This window comes from Pongo pygmaeus, chromosome 20 (assembly GCF_028885625.2).
Source record: "Pongo pygmaeus isolate AG05252 chromosome 20, NHGRI_mPonPyg2-v2.0_pri, whole genome shotgun sequence".
Taxonomy (NCBI): domain Eukaryota; kingdom Metazoa; phylum Chordata; class Mammalia; order Primates; family Hominidae; genus Pongo; species Pongo pygmaeus.
Window position 1 is genome coordinate 7,786,884 of NC_072393.2, and position 21,925 is coordinate 7,808,808.

At 46.4% G+C, this 21,925-nt stretch overlaps 1 protein-coding gene across 1 annotated transcript in view; it reads left to right on the forward strand.

The window, feature by feature from the left end:
* The window catches only part of LOC129020766 (C-type lectin domain family 4 member M-like), a 38,299-nt gene extending 33,177 nt beyond the window's left edge, over positions 1 to 5,122 (forward strand). The window contains exon 8 of the transcript XR_008495898.2: positions 4,714 to 5,122. The gene's annotated coding sequence lies outside the window, so the exon portion shown is untranslated. The remainder of the gene's footprint in view (positions 1 to 4,713) is intronic.
* Positions 5,123 to 21,925: the final 16,803 nt, after the last annotated feature.

A 21,925-nucleotide genomic window follows, 5' to 3' on the forward strand; every position in this document is an offset into this window, starting at 1 on the left:
TAAACATCCTGCTGCAGGCCCCAGACATACAGGAGGAAAGCGATAACCAATGGATGCATTTATTAACATTCCTTTCTCCTCTGGATAAATAGGACTTCTTGGTCCAGGCATCCAAAACCCTATCATTAATATAAACCTCAACCGGGGGTTCCAACCAAGTGACAGGCCTAATTAAAGGCAGGAGTGGGACATATGCCCAATAGGTATAATTTTGTGCTGCTGTAGCCCCACGGAGACTTACCACCATAGCAATTACCGCAATTATAGCCACCATCCTGAGTGAATCCCAACATCTCCCCCTTTTTTGTTTTCTGTGTTAGGGTTTTCTGGTTGCAGGGCGTAGATATATGCAGCCAGAGGTTTGTCAGGCGAGGAGGTCACTGCTCTTATTCCAGCTTTGCATCCTAGGGTTAGTAAATAACAGAAGACAAACCTGAGTATAATTAGCAACATTTTTTTTCCAGTCAAAGAGTGACCTGTAGTGTTACTTGGCATCTTAGTTTACTATATGTTATTAATGAGGAACCCCACTGGGGGTATGTTAATTTATTTTAGCCAAGCAGGTATGTTATTAGAAGCTGAGAAAGGGGGGGTTTTAAAGTAACAGGGAAGAAGAAAGGTGGATTTAAGATATGAGCTTAATAGAGTGTAGTAGGTATAGGTAATGGGCAAAGTGAGAGAATTAAAAATGAATGAATTATTTGGCTTAGTCTTCTGCTTCTTCAGCACAATGTCTGGGGCCTGTGTTGTTTGTGGAAGCCGCATTTTTGAGGCCACAGTTCCTGTAGGGTCTTTCTTAGGCTGGCTTGAATTTTTTCTTCTTTCCACCCTTTGGTGAGGACGTAGTCTTCAGGCTGGTACTGGAAATTCTAGGGGTGGTGCCTGTGCTAAGAGACTTTTTACAATCTTTAAAGAGCAGGTTAGTGTTTTAAGAAAAACTTGTGCTTTATTTTAATGTTTAGTTTATAGAAAAACTGGATGATACCTTTTTAACTTTAGCAAATATGTTTACACACAATTTTTTATAATTATCATTTTAAAACTTGCTTAGACCTTCAAAGCAAAAATTATACAACGTTTGTTGCATAAATTCCTTTTTATAACATTTTTCATGACTTTCACAGACAATCTTCAACATGCCTTAACGTTCTTTTTTTTTTTCTTTTTGAGACGGAGTCTTGCTCTGTCACCCAGATTGGAGTGCAGTGGCACGATCTCGACTCACTGCAAACTCCGCCTCCTGGGTTCACGCCATTCTCCTGCCTCAGCCTCCCGAGTAGCTGGGACTACAAGCGCCCACCACCACACCCAGCTAATTTTTTGTATTTTCAGTAGAGACGGGGTTTCACCATGTTAGCCAGGATGGTCTCGATCTCCTGACTTCGTGATCCTCCCATCTCGGCCTCCCAAAGTGCTGGGATTACAGGCGTGAGCCACTGCACCCAGCCAACATGCCTTAACTTTCTATGTTTTATAACTTTCCTTAGTAAAGGTACATTTTTATAACTTTCTTAATATTTCCTTTCCCTTCTTCCTACTTCATTTCTTTCCTTAGTCTTTCTTTTTGCATCTTTCTCTGATTTCTGTCTCTTCTAGTCTCTCTCTTTTTTCTATTTCTCTTTCTAATGTACAATAATTAGATGAGTGTTGGTAACAATGGATATATGTACATATCTTAGTTTCCAAAATTTAGGGATGTTTTTAACATCTGTTTACCACAACTGATTAGGTTCCAATCCTCTAGGATACACACCTGTTGAAGGAGGGGACGTGCCTGTGAGCTGGTAATCTGGCCATTGTAGGATAATTTGCTTAGCCAGCCTCTGTGTAAGTTGAAATGTTTAGATAAGTTTCTCCAATTTTGGTGGAAAATTTGATGTGACTGGGTGGCTTGGCCAAGCAGTGATGTCATAACCTGAAGGTCTGCTTGATATTGCCACAAGCCAATGGGCCAGGCAGAGATCTGTGGGCTCAAATGTGTGTAATAAAAATAGGATGTGTGCCTTGGTCTAGCAATTGCTGAAGTTGAAGAAAAAGAGGCACACAGAGTGGGCTCCAGAGCGAACTTAAGGCTCTAAAAGTTATTTAATAAATAAACAGAATAGCCTCAGCTCCCTGAATGCTAGTAAATTTAGATCGAGTGATTGGATTACATGGTCTCCACCAGACTGCCGCTTTTCCATGTTTACCAGACCCATCAGTAAAAACAGTCACAGCTCCCGCTGGGCGCGGTGGCTCATGCCTGTAATCCCAGCACTTTGGGAGACCGAGGTGGGCAGATCACGAGGTCAGGAGATCGAGACCACGGTGAAACCCCGTCTCTACTAAAAATACAAAAAAATTAACAGGGCATGGTGGCGGGCGCCTGTAGGCCCAGCTACTCGGGAGGCTGAGGCAGGAGAATGGCGTGAACCCGGGAGGCGGAGCTTGCAGTGAGTCGAGATCGCGCCACTGCACTCCAGCCTGGGCGACAGAGCGAGACTCCGTCTCAAAAAAAAAAAAACAGTCACAGCTCCTTCCAAAAGGGCATCACGAGTAATTTTCGGAGGAACCCATGTAGTTAATTTTAAGAACTGGAAAGTTTTATTTTTAGGAAAATGATTATCAATACATCCAACAAATTCTGCTAAATAAACTTGCCATGTAACTGAATTAATGAATGCCTGTTTAACCTGATTTTTATTTATTGGAATTATAATCTTATTAGGTTCAGTGCCACAAAGTTCAACAATTCACATACGAGCCTGTCCAATTAAAATTGCCATCTGATCTAAATATACTGTAAGTGTTTTATGGTATTATGTGGCAAAAAGGACTATTCAACTAAATCATTATTTTGAACAATAACCCCCGTTGGGGAGTGTGAAGTAGGGAAAACAATGAATTGTAAAGGCAAGTCTGAGTCAATCCTACTGACCTGGGCTTGCAGAATTTTTTCTTTAATTACTCTTTTTTTTTTTTTTTGAGACGGAGTCTCGCTCTGTCACCCAGGCTGGATGCTGGAGTGCAGTGGGCCGATCTCAGCTCACTGCAAGCTCCGCCTCCCGGGTTCACGCCATTCTCCTGCCTCAGCCTCTCCGAGTAGCTGGGATTACAGGCGCCCGCCACCACGCCCGGCTAATTTTTTATATTTTTAGTACAGATGGGGTTTCACCGTGGTGTCGATCTCCTGACCTTGTGATCCGCCCGCCTCAGCCTCCCAAAGTGCTGGGATTACAAGCGTGAGCCACCGCGCCCGGCCCTTCAATTACTCTTAACTCGTTCATGGCCTCGGGTGTTAGTTCTCTTTTACTGTGTAAATTGGAGTCTCCCCTCAATATTGAGAAGAGATTAGACATAGCATAAGTAGGAATTCCTAAGGTGGGCCGAATCCAATTAATATCGCCTAACAATTTTTGAAAATCATTTATGGTTTTTCTTGTTTTTGTTTTTGAGACGGAATCTTGCTCTGTCCCCCAGGCTGGAGTGCAGTGGCGCGATCTCGGCTCACTGAAAGCTCCGCCTCCCAGGTTCACGCCATTCTCCTGCCTCAGCCTCCCGAGTAGCTGGGACTACAGGCGCCCGCCACCACGCCCGGCTAATTTTTTGTATGTTTAGTAGAGACGGGGTTTCACCGTGTTAGCCAGGATGGTCTCTATCTCCTGACCTTGTGATCCGCCCACCTCGGCCTCCCAAAGTGCTGGGATTACAGGCGTGAGCCACTGCGCCCGGCCCATTTAAGGTTTTTAAAGAATCTTTTCTAATTTGAACCTTTTGAGGCTTAATGCTCTATCCTGTACTTGCATTCCCAAATACTGAAAGGAGTGATTGTTTGAATTTTGTCAGATGCTTTAAGCAATCCAGCGTTTGTAATTGCCTTTTGCAAAGATGAATAACATTGAATAAGTTGGTCTCTATTTTTTGCTGCACAAATCTGGAAATTGATCTCTAACAGGCTGGATAGTTCTGCCTACAAAAGTCTGACAAATTGTGGGACTGTTTAACATACCCCGAGGTAAAACCTTCCAATGATATCTGGCTGCAAGTTCTTTATTATTAACGGCAGGGATGGTAAAGCCAAATTTTTCGAAATCTGCCTCTGCTAAAGGAATTGTAAAAAAAAAAAAAAAAAAAAAAAAGCAGTCTTTTAAATCTATAATAACAAGCGGCCAGTCTTCAGGGATTATAATGGGGGATGGGAGCCCTGGTTGTAAAGCTCCCATTGGTTGAATTACAGCGTTGATCCCTAGTAAGTCGGTCAGCATGCGCCATCTGCCGGACTTTTTCTTAATTACAAACACTGGGGAATTCCAAGGAGAAAAAGTGGGTGAAACATGTCCTTTTTCTAGTAATTCTTTAACTATTTCATGAAGCGCCCCCAATTTTTCCTTAGGGAGCGGCCACTGTTCGACCCAGACAGGGCGCTGGGTCATCCATTTTTAAGGGAAATTGCTCCTTCACCGTAATGAACGGCAGGGCGAGCCTGAATTTTACCGTAATTAACTGGTGGCTGAGCCTGAATCATCCCTTTACCGTAATTAACGGCAGGTTGTGCAACAATGGGCGCGGCGAACAGCGTCTCAGGCTCCCATGCCCGCAATTCACAAGGCTTAGGCGGGGGTGGCCATTCCGGAGCGTCCCCTGAGGGTGCGGTAGGTTGGACTGTCTCTTTCACATGTGTTTGGTTAGCATATATAACCTCCTGATTCTCCCCCTTTTTTAAACTGGAGCTAGATGGTGCATTCTCCTGATCGTCAAACTCGTCTCCTTCATTTCCAAATGCTGATTCCTCCTCAGTGTGGAAAGGCTCACGTGCTGTTTTCACTGCCGCCCGCACAGACGAAGCGGAGAAAGGAATTTCTTGACCCTCTTTTTGTGCATGTTTGAAGTCTGCCTCTATTTTTTCCCAATCTTTCAAATCCATGGACCTGTGTTCCGGGAACCAAAGAGAATATTGTTCTATTAGCTGAAACAGAGACATAAGATTTTGGGTGCTCACATTTATACCACTGGCGTAATAACTGCCGCACCAAACTCAAATAATTCTTATGTCTACTCTCAGCCTTACCCGTAATTTCCTGTTGTTACCCTGGAATTCTCCGACCGCCCCGCTTACCTGCAGAGCTTAAAAGTCTTTTCGTTGGCCGGCGCGGTGGCTCACGCCTGTAATCCCAGCACTTTGGGAGGCCGAGGCGGGCGGATCAGAAGGTCAGGAGATCAAGACCATCATAGCTAACACGGTGAAACCCCGTCTCTACTAAAAATGCAAAAAATTAGCCGGGCGTGGTGGCGGGCGCCTGTAGTCCCAGCTACTCGGGAGGCTGAGGCAGGAGAATGGCGTGAACCCGGGAGGCAGAGCTTGCAGTGAGCCGAGATCGCGCCACTGCACTCCAGCCTGGACGACAGAGCGAGATTCTGTCTCAAAAAAAATAAAATAATAAAAATAAAAAAACAGCTTTTCATCCTTGGGAGTTCTCCATCTGTCGGTCCTTCGTTTTTGACGCTCCAGCATTCCTTCACCGGGTTGTTTCGGGGATACCACCTTGGGCGCCAGATGTTGGGGTCCAGCCTCAACACTACCCATGGGTACCCGAAGTCCGGTGGTGACAAAGGAATGAGAAAAGGCAAGTTAAGATTGTAAAGCAGGTCCAGGGGGCCAGTTGCTACAGTGAAGGCTGCAAAACGCCCAGAGTTCTGGTTGCCTGACAATTTATTGAGTACAATCTTTTGATCTAAGAAGCAGCTGGGATGAAACGGTGAAGGAGGGGGAGCGAATGTCATTGGAAAGATCTACAGCAGTAGCAGTTATATGAATTTCCTTTAAGCTAAAAGCATATGTCTAACTGCTAAGACAATCTTTAACTTACCGGGCTGCAGCTGGTGGGGGCCGGTTTTACAAGGAGCCAGGATGTCTGGTCACATTCCAACGCTTCAAGGGAGTGTTTCAGCCCAGCGCATTCTGTGTAAAGCCGCAGAGCAGGTCATGCTCTCTGGCCTGGGAACTTAATGGCTTGGGGAGATGATTCTCCTAAGGGGCCCCCTACAGTTTCCCATAGGTGTCCTACACAGGGGTGACTGATTAAATTGGCACCCCATAAACCTTTCCACCAGCACTTTTGTTTCAGGCTCCTGGCTTGGTGAGCTCTTCTTTTTTGCTTTGCGTTATTAATTAATTAATGTATTTATTTATTTATTCATTTATTTATTTATTTTTGAGACACAGTCTCACTGTCTCCCAGGCTGGAGTGCAGTGGCGTGATCTCAGCTCACTGCAAGCTCCACCTCCCAGGTTCAGGCCATTCTCCTGCCTCAGCCTCCAGAGCAGCTGGGACTATAGGCATCCACTAGCACGCCCAGCTAATTTTTTGTATTTTTAGTAGAGACGGGGTTTCACCGTATTAACCAGGATGGTCTCGATCTCCTGACCTCGTGATCCACCCACCTCGGCCTCTGAAAGTGCTGGGATTACAGGTGTGAGCCACCGTGCCCGGTCTTATTTATTTGTTTTTTAGATGGAGTCTCACTCTGTCACCCAGGCTGCAGTGCAGTTGCACAATCTCAGCTCACTGCAACCTCCATCTCCCAGGTTCAAGGGATTCTCGTGCCTCAGCCTCCCTAGTAGCTGGGATTACAGGCGTGTGTCACCATGCCCGGCTAGTTTTGTATTAAAAATAGGCAGGATTAAAAAGTAGGCAGGGTTGATCCAACCATTGTCTACATGATTGAACCCCACCTTCAGCCCCTTCCCCTTCCTGGAGGTCAGGTGGCTAAAAATTCCAACCTTGGTGGTTGGTGTTTCTGGCATGACCAGCCCCCATCCTGAGTCACCTCCTTGGTATAAGCTCAGTTATGGTCCAGGGCCTCCATGAATAATAAAGACACTTCTTTTTTTTTTCATTTCCATAGGTTTGGGGGAACATGTGGTGTTTGGTTACATGATTAAGTTCTTTAGTGGTGATTCGTGAGAGTTTGGTGCACCCATCTCCCAAGCAGTATACACTACACCCAATTTGTAGTATTCTATCCCTCAGCTTTCCACCCTTTCCCCTTGAGCCCCCAAAATCCACTGTGTCATTCTTATGCCTTTGCATCCTCATAGCTTAGCTCCCACTTATGAGTGAGAGTATACAATGTTCGGTTTTCCATTCCTGAGTTCCTTCACTTAGAATAATGGTCTCCAATCCCATCCAGGTTGCTGCAAATCCCATTAATTCATTTCTTTTCATGGCTGAGTAGTATTCCATTGTATATATATACCACAGTTTCTTCACCCGTTAGTTGATTGATGGAAATTTAGGTTTGTTCCACATTTTTGCACTTGCAAATTGTGCTGCTATAAACGTGTGAACAAGTATCTTTTTTGTATCACGACTTCTTTTCCTCTGAGTAGATACCCAGTAGTGGGATTGCTGGCTTAAATGGTAGTTTTACTTTTGGGTCTTTAAGGAATCTCCACACTGTTTTCCATAGTGGTTGTACTAGTTTACATTGCCACCAGCAGTGTAAGTGTTTCCTGTTCACCACATCCACACCAACATCTATTATTTTTTGAGTCTTTGATTATGGCCATTCTTGTAGGAGTAAGGTGGTATCACATTGTGGTTTTGATTTGCATCTCTCTGATCATTAGTGCTGTTGAGCATTTTTCCATATGTTTGTTGGCCGTTAAGACACTTCTATTACTCGGCAAATTCCAAGAGTTTAGACGCCCTCTGCCAGGAACCAGAGGTAGTGACTAGACAGATTATTTAGCACACAATATCTTTCTATCTTAAAATCACAATCATATCTGCAAAGTCTCTTTTTGCCATATAAGGTGACATTCATAGGCTCCAGGGATTAGGACTTGGATATCTTTTTTTTTTTTTTTTTTTTTTGAGAAGGAGTTTCACTTGTTGCCCAGGCTGGAGTGCAATGGCATGATCTCAACTCACTGCAACCTCCACCTCCCAGGTTCAAGTGATTCTCCTGTCTCAGCCTCCTGAGTAGCTGGGATTACAGACATGCACCACCACACCTGGCTAACTTTGTATTTTTAGTAGAGACAGAGTTTCACCATGTTGGTCAGGCCGGTCTCGAACTCCCGACCTCAGGTGATCTGCCCGCCTCAGCCTCCCAAAGTGCTGGGATTACACGCGTAAGCCACCATGCCTGGCCAGGACTTGGATATCTTTGCAGGCCATCATGCATCCTAGCTCAAGGAGTAACTAGCTGAGAAAGACTCCCAGGTGGGGGATGGAAGTCGAAATGCTTACCTGGTGGCCTAACCGTTTGCTGAGCTGGGTTAAGTGGCAGTTTGCAAAATCCACAGACAGATCTAGTCTAACTTACTGATGATCAAGTGGAGACCTCTGACTCACTGAACAGCAACAGAGACGAACTAACAGGATTGACTTCCAGGCTGACTGACAAGCTCAACAGCAGAGCCTCTTACAGGTTGTAGTGACAAATGTACAATGGAAGCACAGGTGGACACAAGAAGCCCAGGAGTCTCTTCCTGGGGGTGGAGCTGAGTAAGTACTGGCTATGGCTGGGGCAGAAGGAAGAGGCCCCCAGGTTAAGCTGGAACTTCCCCGGGATCCTGTCCATGGCTCACGCATGCCCTCGAGCCCCTGGTACTCCAGGCTTAGATGCTGGGGCAGCAGGGCTGGAGGGAACCTCAGGGCAGGAGCCCAGAGAGCTAAATAACTGGATTCAAAGGGTCCATCCTCCCGTCACCATTGGCCTCAGGCATACCTGTTCAATGCACAGGTCCTGCCTCCCAGTCTCCTGGCTCCAACTGGCCAGTGTTAAAGCAGGTCCATAAAGACCCCAAATAAGAGTCAGGACCAAATTGTCCTCCCTGGCCCCTTGGCCCCAGCCCACCCACCTGCCCCACTCCCCAACACACAAGAGTCAACCTTCTTGGGAAGAAAGGAATCCCTGGAGCCTATCCCTCATCCTAGAACAGATATTCAGTCAGCTTTTATGGTCCTGGAATATCGGTCTTGTTAGAAAGACTATTCTAAAGGCCAACAGGTGGCCGAGTGTGATGGCTCATGCCTGTAATCCCAACACTTTGGAAAGCTAAAGTCAGTGGATCACTTGAGCCCAGGGGCTCAAGCCCAGCCTGGGCAACATAGTGAGACCCTGTCACTATAAAAATAATTTTTTTTGAGGTGGAGTCTCGCTCTGTCGCCCAGGCTAGAGTGCAATGGCATGATCTCAGCTTACTGCAACCTCTGCCTCCTGGGTTCAAGCGATTCTCCTGCCTCAGCCTCTTAAGTAGCTGGGATTACAGGCATAAGCCACCACACTCGGCTAATTTCTGTATTTTTAGTAGAGACAGGGTTTTGCCATGTTGGCCAGGCTGGTCTCGAACCCCTGACCTCAGGTGATCCACCCCCCTCCGCCCCCTAAAAGTGCTGGGATTACAGGTGTAAGCCACCCCGCCCAGCCAAAAATAATTTTAAAATAAATGAGCTGGCCAGGCAAGGTGGCTCACTCCAGTAATCCCGGCATTTTGGGAGGCCGAGGTGGGAGGATCACTTGAGGCCAGGAGTTCAAGACCAGCCTAGCCAACATGGTGAAACCCCATCTCTACTAAAAATCCAAAAAAAAAAAAAAATAGGTGGATGTGGTGGCACATACCTGTAATCCTGGTGACTTGGGAGGCTGAGGCATGAGAACTGCTTGAACCCTGAGAGGCAGAAGCTGCAGTGAGCCAAGATTGCGCCACTGCACTCCAGCCTGGGCGACAGAGCAAGACTCTGTCTCAAAAACTAAATAAATTAAAAATGAGCTGGGCATGGTGGTACATGCCTATAGTCCTATCTGTTCAGGAGGCTGAGGCAGGAGGGTCACTTGAGCCCAGGAGTTAAAGCTTGCAGTAAGCTATGACCACGACACTGCAGTCCAGCTGGGTGACAGAAAAGGACTTTGTCTCTATTTAAAAAACAAAACAAAAGGCCAGGCATGGTGGCTCACACCTGTAATCCCAGCACCTTGGGAGGTCTCGGCAGGTGGATTGCCTGAGCCCAGGAGTTTGAGACCAGCCTGGGCAACATGGCGAAACCTGTCTCTGCCTAAAGTACAAAAAATTAACTGGGTGTGGTGGCACACACCTGTGGTCCCATCTACTCAGGAGGCTGAGGTGAGAGGCTTGAGCTTGGAGGGCAGAGGTTTCAAGTGAGCTGAGGTCATGCCACTGCACTCCAGCCTGGGTGACAGAGCAAGACTCTGTCTCAAAAAAAAAAAAAAAAAAGGCTGACAGGTGATACAGAAAGTGGCCTGTCCCTGGGGAAGCCCTGTGTCATTTCCTGAGAGCCTGATAGGACAGAGCCCAGACCTAGGCTAAGCTCAGTCATCTCATAAGTACATATAAGCATATACTCATAAGTATAGATAGGTATATTCTCAAGAAAGACCCTGTTTCCTGGAGTACATGTAAGTATATACTCATAAGTATAGATAAGTATATTCTCAAGAAAGACCCTCTTTCTTGGAGTTCCCAAGACCTCTGAGAGAGCCTCTGTGAGACCTGAAATATACCTGTAATTCACCTGGAAAAGATGTCCACATGCTAATCCCCCCAAACTGTGAATATGTTACATCTTACATGGCCAAAGGGATTTTGCAAATGTGATTAAGAGTGTTCTCATGCTGCTAATAAAGACATACATGAGACTGGGTAATTTACAAAGAAAAGAGGTTTAGGCTAGGTGCAGTGGCTCACGCCTGTAATCCTAGCACTTTGGGAGGCCAAGGCAGGCAGATCACCTGAGGCCAGGAGTTCGAGACTAGCCTGGCCAACATGACAAAACCCCATCTCTACTAAAAATACAAAAAGTAGCCAGGTGTGGATGGCGGCGGGAAGTGCCTGTAATCCCAGCTACTTGGGAGGCTGAGGCAGGAGAATCGCTTGAACCTGGGGGGCGAAAGTTGTAATGAGCCAAGATCACACCACTGCACTCCAGCCTGAGTGACAGAGCAAGACTCTGTCTCAAAAAAAAAAAAAAAAAAAAAAAAAAAAAAAAAAAAAAAAGGAAAGAAAAGAGGTTTAATGATGGCTGGGGAGGCCTCACAACCATAGCAGAAGATGAAAGAAGAACAGAGGGATGTCTTACATGGGCGGCAGGCAAAGAGAGCTTGTGCAGGGGAACTCCCATTTATAAAACCATCAGATCTCATGAGATTTATTCACTATCAAGAGAACAGCATGGGAAAGACCTGCCCCCATGATTCAATTACCTCCCACCAGCTCCCTCCCACAACACGTGGGAATTATAGGAGCTACAATTCAAGATGAGATTTGGGTGGGGTCACAGTCAACCATATCAAAAGGCTGGTGGTGGGGAGATTTTCCTGGATAATCCCAATGGGCCTGATGTAACGGCAAAGGTCCTGAAAAGTGGGTGAGGGTGGCAGGAGGAAATCAGAATGTCAGAGTGATGTGATGTGTGAAGGACTTGACCCACCATCGATGGCTTTAAAGACAAAGAAAGGAATCATGAGCCAAGGACATCAGTGACCGTCTCAGTCTATTTGGGCTGCTATAACAAAATATCATAGGCTGGGTGGCTTATAAACAATGGGAATTTATTGCTCACGGTTCTGGAGGCTAGGAAGTCCAAGATCAAGGCGCTGGCAGATTCGGTGTCTGGTGAGTGGTGCCTGCTTCCTGGTTCATGGATGATGCCTTCTAACTGTGTTCTCACTTGATGGAAGGGGCAAGGCAGCTCTCTAGGTCTCTCTTATAAGGGCATTAATCATTTCTCAAAGGCCCCACCTCCTAACAGCATAAGTGGGGAGTAGGTTGCAATGTATGAATTCTGGATGGACACAAACATTCAGACAATAGCAGTAGCTTCTAGAAGTTAGAAAAGGCAAGGAAACGAGGCCAGGCACAGTGACTCACGCCTGTAATCCCAGCACTTTGGGAGGCCGAGGCGGGCAGATCACGAGGTCAGGAGATTGAGACCATCCTGGCTAACACAGTGAAACTCCGTCTCTACTAAAAATACAAAAAAAAAATTAGCCTGGGAGGCCGAGGCAGGTGGATCACAAGGTCAGGAGATCGAGAGTATCCTGGCTAACACGGTGAAACCCTGCCTCTACTAAAAATACAAAAAAAATTAGCCAGGCGTGGTGGCGGGCACCTGTAGTCCCAGCTACTCGGGAGGCTGAGGCAGGAGAATGGCGTGAACCCGGGAGGCGGAGCTTGCAGTGAGCCAAGATCATGCCACTGCACTCCGGCCTGGGCAACAGGGCAAGACTCTGTCTCAAAAAAAAAAAAAAAGAAAGAAAGAAAAGAAAGAAATAAAGTCTCCTCCAAAAGGTCTGCCACCTATACCCAAGTGGATCTCCCACACTCTGCTCAACCATTCCACCAGCATGGGTCACTCTAGTCACGTCAACCACTTCTCCGCCACAAACATACAAACAATACTAATTTATCAATGTATTCCTTTAACATACATTGATGGAGAACAAAAACCTACCACGAGCCAGGTGCTGTTCTTGACACTGAGGATACAGCAGTGAAGAAAACATGTTCCATCTCCTCCCTTTGATCAGCCTGCCCCTAGTTGTTTTGTAAACAACTTTATTTACAAATAATCATTTATTAGTTTATGCTTCTAATATCAACACTTTGAGAAGTCAAGGGGAGAAGATCGCTTGAGGCCAGGAATTTGAGACTAGCTTGGGCAACATAGCAAGATCCTATCTCTACAAAAAAATTTAAAAATTGGCCGGGCGCGATGGCTCACATCTGTAATTCCAGCACTTTGGGAGGCCAAGGCGGGTGGATCACTTGAGGTCAGGAGTTTGAAACCAGCCTGGCCAAAGTGGTGAAACCCTGTCTCTACTAAAAATACAAAAATTAGCCAGGTGTAGTGACAGGTGCCTGTAATCCCAGCTACTTGGGAGGCTGAAGCAGGAGAATCGCTTGAGCCTGGGAGGTGGAGGCTGCAGTGAGCTGAGACTGCACCACTGCACTCCAGCCTGGGCAACAGAGTGAGACTCTGTCTCAAAAAAAAAAAAAAAATCACCCAGGTGTGGTGGCATGCACCTTTACTCCTAGCTACTCAGGAGCTGAGGCAGAAGGATTGCTGGAGCCCAGGAGCTTGAGGCTGCAGTGAGCCATGATTGCACCACTGCACTCCAGCTTGGGTGACAGAGCAAGACCTATAATAATAGTAATAATTTATTTACAAAAACAAATAGTTTTTGGTTTTGATTTTTTTTTCGAGACGGTGTCTCACTCTGTCACCCATGCTGGAGTGCAATGGTGTGATCTTGGCTCACTGCAACCTCTGCCTCCCAGGTTCAAGTGATTCTCCTGCCTCAGACTCCTGAATAGCTGGGATTACAGGCACACCCCACCACACCTGGCTAATTTTTGTAGTTTTAGTAGAGACAGGGTTTCACCATGTTGGTCAGGCTGGTCTCGAACTCCTGACCTCAGGTGATCCACCTGTCTCAGCCTCCCAAAGTGCTGGGATTACAGGCGTGAGCCACTGTGCCCGGCCTGTTAAATGACTTTTCTAAACTACTTCTGTAAAGTCTATATTCTCTGTAGTCTCTGCTCAGTTAGCTTCATGGTTAGCTAATGGTTGGACAGAGATTTCCTTGAATGTCTGGAATCGGCAGTCTGCCAGTCTTTGCCAAGGAGCTCTGTGTACTTATTAGGGACACACCTTCAACACTCACCCAGGACATTTACAACTGTGCCTTTAGCTCTCACTTCCTGCTTACACAGAGTCTCGAAGTCAGCCAGCGGTGTGAGCTTAGGGCTGTCTCAGGTCTTTCCTAAGCATGTGGCCTTCCATATCCCCAGAAATATGTCAGAATTTTTCAAAAGTCCCTCCAGACATCTAATGCCTTCATTTTTCCTTCTAAGATTTTTTTTTTTTTTTTTGAGACAGAGTCTCGCTCTGTGGCTCAGGCTGGAGTGCAGTGGCGCTATCTCGGCTCACTGCCAGCTCCGCCTCCCGGGTTCACACCATTCTCCTAGCTGGGACTACAGGCACCCGCCACCACACCCGGCTAATTTTTTGTATTTTTAGTAGAGACGGGGTTTCACCATGTTAGCCAGGATGGTCTTGATCTCCTGACCTCAGGTGATCCGCCCGCCTCGACCTCCCAAAGTGCTGGGATTACAGGCGTGAGCCACCACGCCTGGCCCTTTTCCTTCTAAGATTTTTAGTTAGGCTATTATTTCCCCAACTGTTAAGTATTGCCACAGGCAGCTGTGATGTTAAAACATTTAACAAGTAGCCCCTGGGGAGAAATGTTTAGCATCGGGCAAGTTCAAGTGAGGTCAGGTCTTTCAGAGCAGGGTCTTCCAGAGTACCAATAAATAGGTCAATAAATGACTCTTCTTGGCTGGGCGCGGCGGCTCACGCTTGTAATCCCAGCACTTTGGGAGGCCGAGGTGGGTGGATCACTTGAGGTCAGGAGTTTGAGACTAGCCTGGTCAACATGGTGAAACCCTGTCTCTGCTGAAAACACAAAAATGAGTCAGGCATGGTGGCAGGCACCTGCAATCCCAGCTACTCCGGAGGCTGAGGCAGGAGAATCACTTGAACTCAGGAGGAGGAAGTTGCAGTGAGCCGAGATCACACCACTGCACTCCAGCCTGGGCGACAGAGCGAGACTCTGTCTCAAACACACACACACACACACACACACACACACCCCTCTTCTTGAATGATCTTGAATGAGGTTTTGAAGGAGCCGCACCTCTGTTCTTTTCCATATGGTATCAAGATTGTGGGCTGTTATTTTTCAAGGCTACCCTCTGAGCTGGAGAGGCAGGAATAAGACTAGAGTGAGTTAAAATTCTACAGAGCTTGCTGTTTTTTTATGTGCTTTTTTTTTTTTAAATTAAATGCTCTGCAAATTACTGTAAGCTTTTGGTTAATTTCCAGAGTTGTGAAAATGTTGATTCTGTCAAATTTTACTGGTTTTTTTCATTGCTTTTGTAGAAAGGCAAATTTTACTCTGCCATTTTGCTGACATTCTTTTTTTTCCCCTTCGATGCTTAAATTATCTTTAATTTGGCCAGTGAAAGCTTTTCTCTCTGGCTTCTGGGTCCTTTTGACATATTCCTATTGGTTTTTTGCTGATCGTTTTTTCTTCCTTTCTGGCCTAACTAGATGTTCTAGGCTTTTTCTCCCCCCAACCCCTGCCTCAGACTCCCAAGTAGCTAGGACTACAGGAGCACACCACCACGCCTGGCTAATTTTTAAATTTTTTGTAGAAATGGGTCTTGCTATGTTGCCCAGGCTGCTCTCATTTGTCCAAAAAGCCCTGGGCTAGGTGGAGATTGGCAGTTAGAAATGATCTGGGTGTTAAGTGTGCCCATTGTTACTGAGGTATGTGGCTCCCAGGTCCTCTTAGTAGATAAATGGGAACACACACACACACACACACACACACACACACAAACTTATTTCTATATTTATCTTTATATTTTGAAAACCATGAATTCACATCAGTACCTCCAATTCAATAGGGTTTATTCTTGGTTTTTTTGTATCTTTTCTTTTTTTTTTCTTGAGACAGAGTCTGGCTTTGTCACCCAGGCTGGAGTGCAGTGGCGCAATCTTTGGCACAGTCTCAGCTCACTGCAGCCTCGACCTGCTGGGCTTGAGCGATTCTCCTGCCTCAGGCTCCTGAGCAGCTGGGACCACAGGCTCGCGCCACCACGCCCAGCTAATTTTTTATCTGTAGAGACAAGGGCTCACTATGTTTCCTGGGCTGGTCTGGAACTCCTGGACTCGAGCGATCCTCCCGCCTTGGCCTCCCAACGTGCTGAGATTACAGTGGCCGGGTGCAGCGGCTCACGCCTGTAATCCCAGCACATTGGGAGGCCGAGGCAGGTGGATCACCCGAGGTCAGGAGTTCGAGACCAGCCTGGCCAACATGGCGAAATCTCGTCTCTACTAAAAATACAAAAATTAGCCGGGCGTGGTGGCGGGAGCCTGTAATCCCAGCTACTTGGGAGGCTGAGGCAGGAGAATCGCTTGAACCTGGGAGGTGGAGTTTGCAGTGAGCCGAGATCGTGCCACTGCACCCAGCCTTGGTGACAGAGCAAGATTCTGTCTCAAAACAAAACAAACAAACAGAAAAACAAAGTGCTGGGATCACAGGCATAAGCCACCACACCCAGCCTCTGCATTTCATGAGCATTTATTTTGTGCTACTTGTTTTTTGGATATGACCTCAAAGAATCCGGTAACACAGCTGCCCTCATTCTCATTTTACCTATGAGCATAGGGGCTCAGAGATGAGTCACCTTCCCACAGCCCATCAGCTAATAAACACTGGAGTTGGGTTTGAGACTGTGAAAGCAATGAGGACCACATCATTTTCACTCCCCTTCGTGGCCCCAACTCAAACCAACCCAAAACCCAAAAAAGAAGATGTGGAGATTGTGTTACCTTTCATAACTGGGAAGCGGGGGTGAGTGGAGGGGGCTGGATTCTTCAGGATCTGCCTTTCTTTTTTTTTTTTTTTTTGAGACGGAGTATTGCTCTGTCGCCCAGGCTGGAGTGCAGTGGCGTGATCTCGGCTCACTGCAACCTCCGCCTCCCAGGTTCACGCCATTCTCCTGCCTCAGCCTCCCGAGTAGCTGGGGCTACAGGCACCCGCCACCACACCCAGCTAATTTTAGGATCTGCGTTTCTTTATCTGTCTATGATCTGTTTGCTCCAGAATGTAACCTTCTAGACCAAAGGTTGGCAAACATTTGAAAAGGGCCAAATAGTAAATATTTCTGGGCCTCGAGGGCTCTCTGCTACAACTCTGCTGTTCTAGCACAAATGCATCACAGACAATACATAAATGCATGGGCATAAAACAATTTGCTAGCCGGGCACAGTGGCTCACGCCTATAATCCCAGCACTTTGGGAGGCCAAAGCAGATTAGGGTTTTCCAAGGCTGCGGGGAAGCAGAAATGTGGAGTGACTGCTTAGTAAGTATGGGGGGCAGGGCATGGTGGCTCACGCCTGTAATCCCAGTACCTTGGGAGGCCAAGGGAGGAGGATTACTTGAGGCCAGGAGTTTGAGACCAGCCTAGGCAACATAGCGAGGCCCCATCTCTACAAAACATTTAAAAATTAGCTGAGCATGCTGGCACATGGCCGTGGTCCCAGCTACTCAGGAGGCTGAGGTGGGAAGATTGCTTGAGCCCAGGAGGCTGAGACTGCACTCAGCCATGATTGTGCCACCGCAGTCACCCTGGGTGACAGAAGAAGACCCTCTCTCAACAAAAACAAAAATAAATAGGCCGGGCGCAGTGGCTCACGCCTGTAATCCCAGCACTTTGGGACGCCGAGGCGGGCGGATCACGAGGTCAGGAGATCGAGACCTTCCTGGCTAACACGGTGAAACCCCGCCTCTACCAAAAATACAAAAAATTAGCCAGGTGTGGTGGCGGGCACCTGTAGTCCCAGCTACTTGGGAGGCTGAGGCAGGAGAATGGTGTGAACCCAGGAGGCGGAGCTTGCAGTGAGCCAAGATTGCGCCACTGCCCTCCAGCCTGGGTGACAGAGAGAGACTCCGTCTCTAAATAAATAAATACATAAATACATAAATACGTAAATACATAAATAAAGAAATAACTATGGGGTGTCCTTTTGGGGAGATGAGAATGTTCTGGAACTAGATAGTAGTGATGGTTGCACAACATTGTAAATGTACTAAATGTCACTGAATTGTATACTTTAAATGATATGCTTTAAATGGTAAAGTTTATGCTATGTGTATTTTACTACAATAGAGGAAATGAAGGGAATCCTTCAGGATGAAATGAAAGAACACTAGAGAGTAACTCAAATCCACACGAAAGGCCAGGCGTGATGACTCTTGCCTGTAATCCCAGCACTTTGAGAGGCCGAGGCGGGCGGATCACCTGAGGTCAGGAGTTTGAGACCAGCCTGGCTAAACATGATGAAACTCCGTCTCTACCAAAAAATACAAAAGTTAGCTGGGTGTGGTGTTGTGTGCCTATAGTCCCAGCTACTTGGGAAGCTGAGGTAGGAGAATCACTTGAACCCAGGCAGCCGAGGTTGACGTGAGCTGAGATCGCACCACTGCCCTCTAGTCTGGGTGACAAAGTGAGACCGTGTCTCAAAAAAAAAAAAAAACCACATGAAGAAATGAAGAACCCCCTCTCACCACTGGCATTTTCTGCAGCTGCCTCCCACATAAATTCCTTTTGCCCTCAAATTTGGGTCTGCTTAATGTGTAGCGGTTAAGCATGGACTCAGGGCAACTTGCCTAGATTCGAATCCCAGCCCTACCACTTACAAGCTTTGTGACCACAGTCAATTGTTGACCTCTCTGTCTCAATTTTCTCCTCTGTAGAACAGGATAATAACTGTGCTTTTCTCGTAGTGTTATTGTGAAGACTGTTAGTGTCCACCTCACCCACCCAGTCAAAGAACACCAGAATCACATACGTGGTTGAACAAATGTCTTTTCTTTTCTTTTTCTTTGAGACAGAGTCTCGCTCTGTTGCCCAGGCTGGAGGGCAATGGTGCAATCTTGGCTCACTGCAAACTCCACCCCCCAGGTTCAAGCAATTCTCCTGCCTCAGCCTCCCAAGTAGCTGGGATTACAGGCACATGCCACCATGCCCGGCTAATTTTTGTATTTTTAGTAAAAACAGGGTTTCACCATGTTGGCCAGGCTGGTCTTGAACTCCTGACCCCAAGTGATCTGCCTGCCTCAGCCTCCCAAAGTGCTGGAATTACAGGCATGAGCCACCATGCCCAGCCAGTTGAAAAAATTTCATTGTATTACTTGTCACAGCAAAGGAGAATACACACCACGGGTAGCTGTTACTGAAACACCAGTTCAGTCGGCTGCTTGCCACACAGAAAGCCAATCACTCAGACACTAGTATTGCCCATGAAGAAGGCTTTAATTAGGTGCTGCAACCGAGGAGATGGGAGATCAGTCTCAGATCCATCTCCCTGACTGATTAAAATTAGGGGTTTAGGCTGGGCGTGGTGACTCACGCCTGTAATCCCAGCACTTTGAGAGGCCAAGGCAGGCGGATCACCTGAGGTCGGGAGTTCGAGACCAGCCTGACCAACATGGAGAAACCCCATCTCTACTAAAAATACAAAATTAGCCAGGGGTGGTGGCACATGCCTGTAATCCTAACTACTCAGGAGGCTGAGGCAGGAGAATCGCTTGAACCCGGGAGGCAGAGGTTGCAGTGAGCTGATACCGCACCATTGCACTCCAGCCTGGGCAACAAGAGCAAAACTCCGTCTCAAAAATAAATTAGTTAATTAAAAATTAGGGGTTTATATAGCAGGGAAGAAATGTAACAATGTGTGAGAAAACAACAGGTAGGTAGGGGTAAGGAAGAGAAGTTGGTCAACAGGAAGCAGATGGTCAATTAGGCAATCATGATGGGTGAGGGATCTGACATCTCATTGTCCAGGTGTGATCTGCTAAGTTTCAGCTCCTTGGTACTATCTGGGAGGCCTGATGGTTGGTTTCCTGGGAAAGGAACTCAGATAAGACAAATGTAACTTTCTCAAGTCAATTCTATGTTTATTGAAAGAAACCATTAATATAAGTTCTATGGGACAATGGGGCTAGTTTCATAACCATGTGGTATCTCAGTAGGAGAGTGTAATAAAGGACTTATTATATGATTGGGGCTTGTGTTAAGTTCTTTAGGGGAGGATTCTAGGTTGGATGCTATCAGGAAGAGGGGGTAATCTTATGACTAGGCATTCTAATAAGTCTTTTAATTAATTAATTTATTTTTTTTTGAGACAGAGTCTTGCTCTGTTGCCAAGGATGGAGTTCAGTGAGGCAATCTCAGCTCATTGCAACCTCTGCCCCCCAAGTAGCTGGGATTACAGGCTCCTGCCACCATGGCCAGGTAATTTTTTGTATTTTTGTAGAGACAGGGTTTCACCATGTTGGCCAGGCTGGTCTCAAACTCCTGACCTTAAGTGATCCACCCAGCTCGGCCTTCTGAAGTGCTGGGATTACATGCATGAGCCACTGAAGAACTAATAAATCTTATATGCAAGGAGTAAAGACTAGACTGAGGCTAAAGCCATGATTGATAAAAGAGAGTGCTATGAGCTGAGTGTTTAATTACCTCTGAAATTGGTATGTTGAAATCCTAACCCCTAGAATGATATCAGGAGGTGGTAATTTGGGGTTAGTAATTAGGTCATGAGGTCAGAGCCTTCATTAGTGCCCTCATAAAAGAAACCCTAGAAAGCTTCCTTCACCCTTTCCACCATGTGAGAACACAGCAAGAAGGCACCATCTATGAATCAGAAAGCAGGCTCTTGCCAGCCACCAAACGTACAAGCACCTTGATAGCTGGAAGTGCTGGGCAAAGTTCTAGCAATGCCATGATCAGCTGGAAGATCAGACCAGCTCCTAGAACACCATGGTCACCTAGCAAGGCCAGGGCAGCTCCTAGCAACACCAAAGCCAGCTGTGAGCTTCAGGCCTGCTCTTGACCACTCTTCTCCTCTCAGGATTAAACTAGCTATGTTACGTAGAGCATGTAGAATAATGTCTGATAAATCTTTTTTTGAGACTTGCTCTTTCTAGCCTCCAGAAGTGTGAGCAATAAATTTCTACTGTTTATAATCCACCCAGCCTATGATGTTCTATTAGAGCAGCCCCAACAGACTAAGAGAGAAAGGTTGTTCCAATTAGACAGAATACAGGAATGTTTGGTTATGTGTGGTTTGGACAGTACTCACATTTTGTCTATGTTCAGACATGCTTACAGAGTGATCTCGCTTTTGTCTTGCTCTGTACACATTTACAGTTACAAACATTTTTGCTTGATGTTGATGTTCTGTGAAATTGTTTCAAGAGGATAACATCATAACCTAGGTGGAAGTGCTGGGTAAAGTTCTAGCAATGCCATGATCAGCTGGAGGACCAGACCAGCTCCTAGAACACTGTGGCCACCTAGGAAGGCCAGGGCAGTGACTAGCAACACCAAAGCCAGCTGTGAGCTTCAGGCCTGCTCTTGACCACTCTTCTCCTCTCAGGATTAAACTAGCTATGTTATGTAGAGCATGTAGAACAATGTATGATAAATCTTTTTTCGAGATGGAGTCTCACTCACTCTATCACCCAGGCTGGTTGCTCACTGTAACCTCTGACTCCTGGGTTCAAGCAATTCTCCTGCCTTAGCCTCCCCAGTAGCTAGGATTACAGGTGTGCATCACCATGCCCAGCTAGTTTTGGTATTTTTTATTTTTTTAATGTTTTAGCAAACTTTCTTGTACAGAACAAAAAAAATACATCATGATTTTGCATGATTTTCTCTCCCACAAAAGCACGGGTGAAAACCAGTAACTTACCTATAAAAATATTTTGTTTAGAACTCTAATAAGATAATATGCACATTCATACCTTGTCTTCTGAGTATTTAAATGGGGAAAGGTTCACCTGAAAAAAGTTTTCCCCAGGAAACCCATAGTTTCTTGGCTCAACTGACCCATTAAAAAAGTCCACCTAGGGCCAGGTGCGGTGGCTCACACCTGTAATTCCAGCACTTTGGGAGGCCAAGGTAGGCAGATCACGAGGTCAAGAGATTAAGACCATCCTGGCCAACATGGTGAAACCCCGTCTCTACCAAAAATACAAAAATTAGCTGGGCGTGGTGGCGTGCACCTGTAGCCCCAGCTAATCAGGAGGCTGAGGCAGAAGAATTGCTTGAACCCAGGAAGTGGAGATTGTAGTGAGCCAACATTATGCCACTGCACTCCAGCCTGGTGACAGAGCAAGACTGTCTCAAAAAAAAAAAAAAAGATCCACCTAGGCCGGGCTCAGTGGCTCATGCCTGTAATCCCAACACTTTGGAAGACCAAGGCAGGTGGATCACCTGAGGTCAGGAGTTCAAGACCAGCCTGGCCAACATGGTGAAACCCCATCTCTACTAAAAATGCAAAA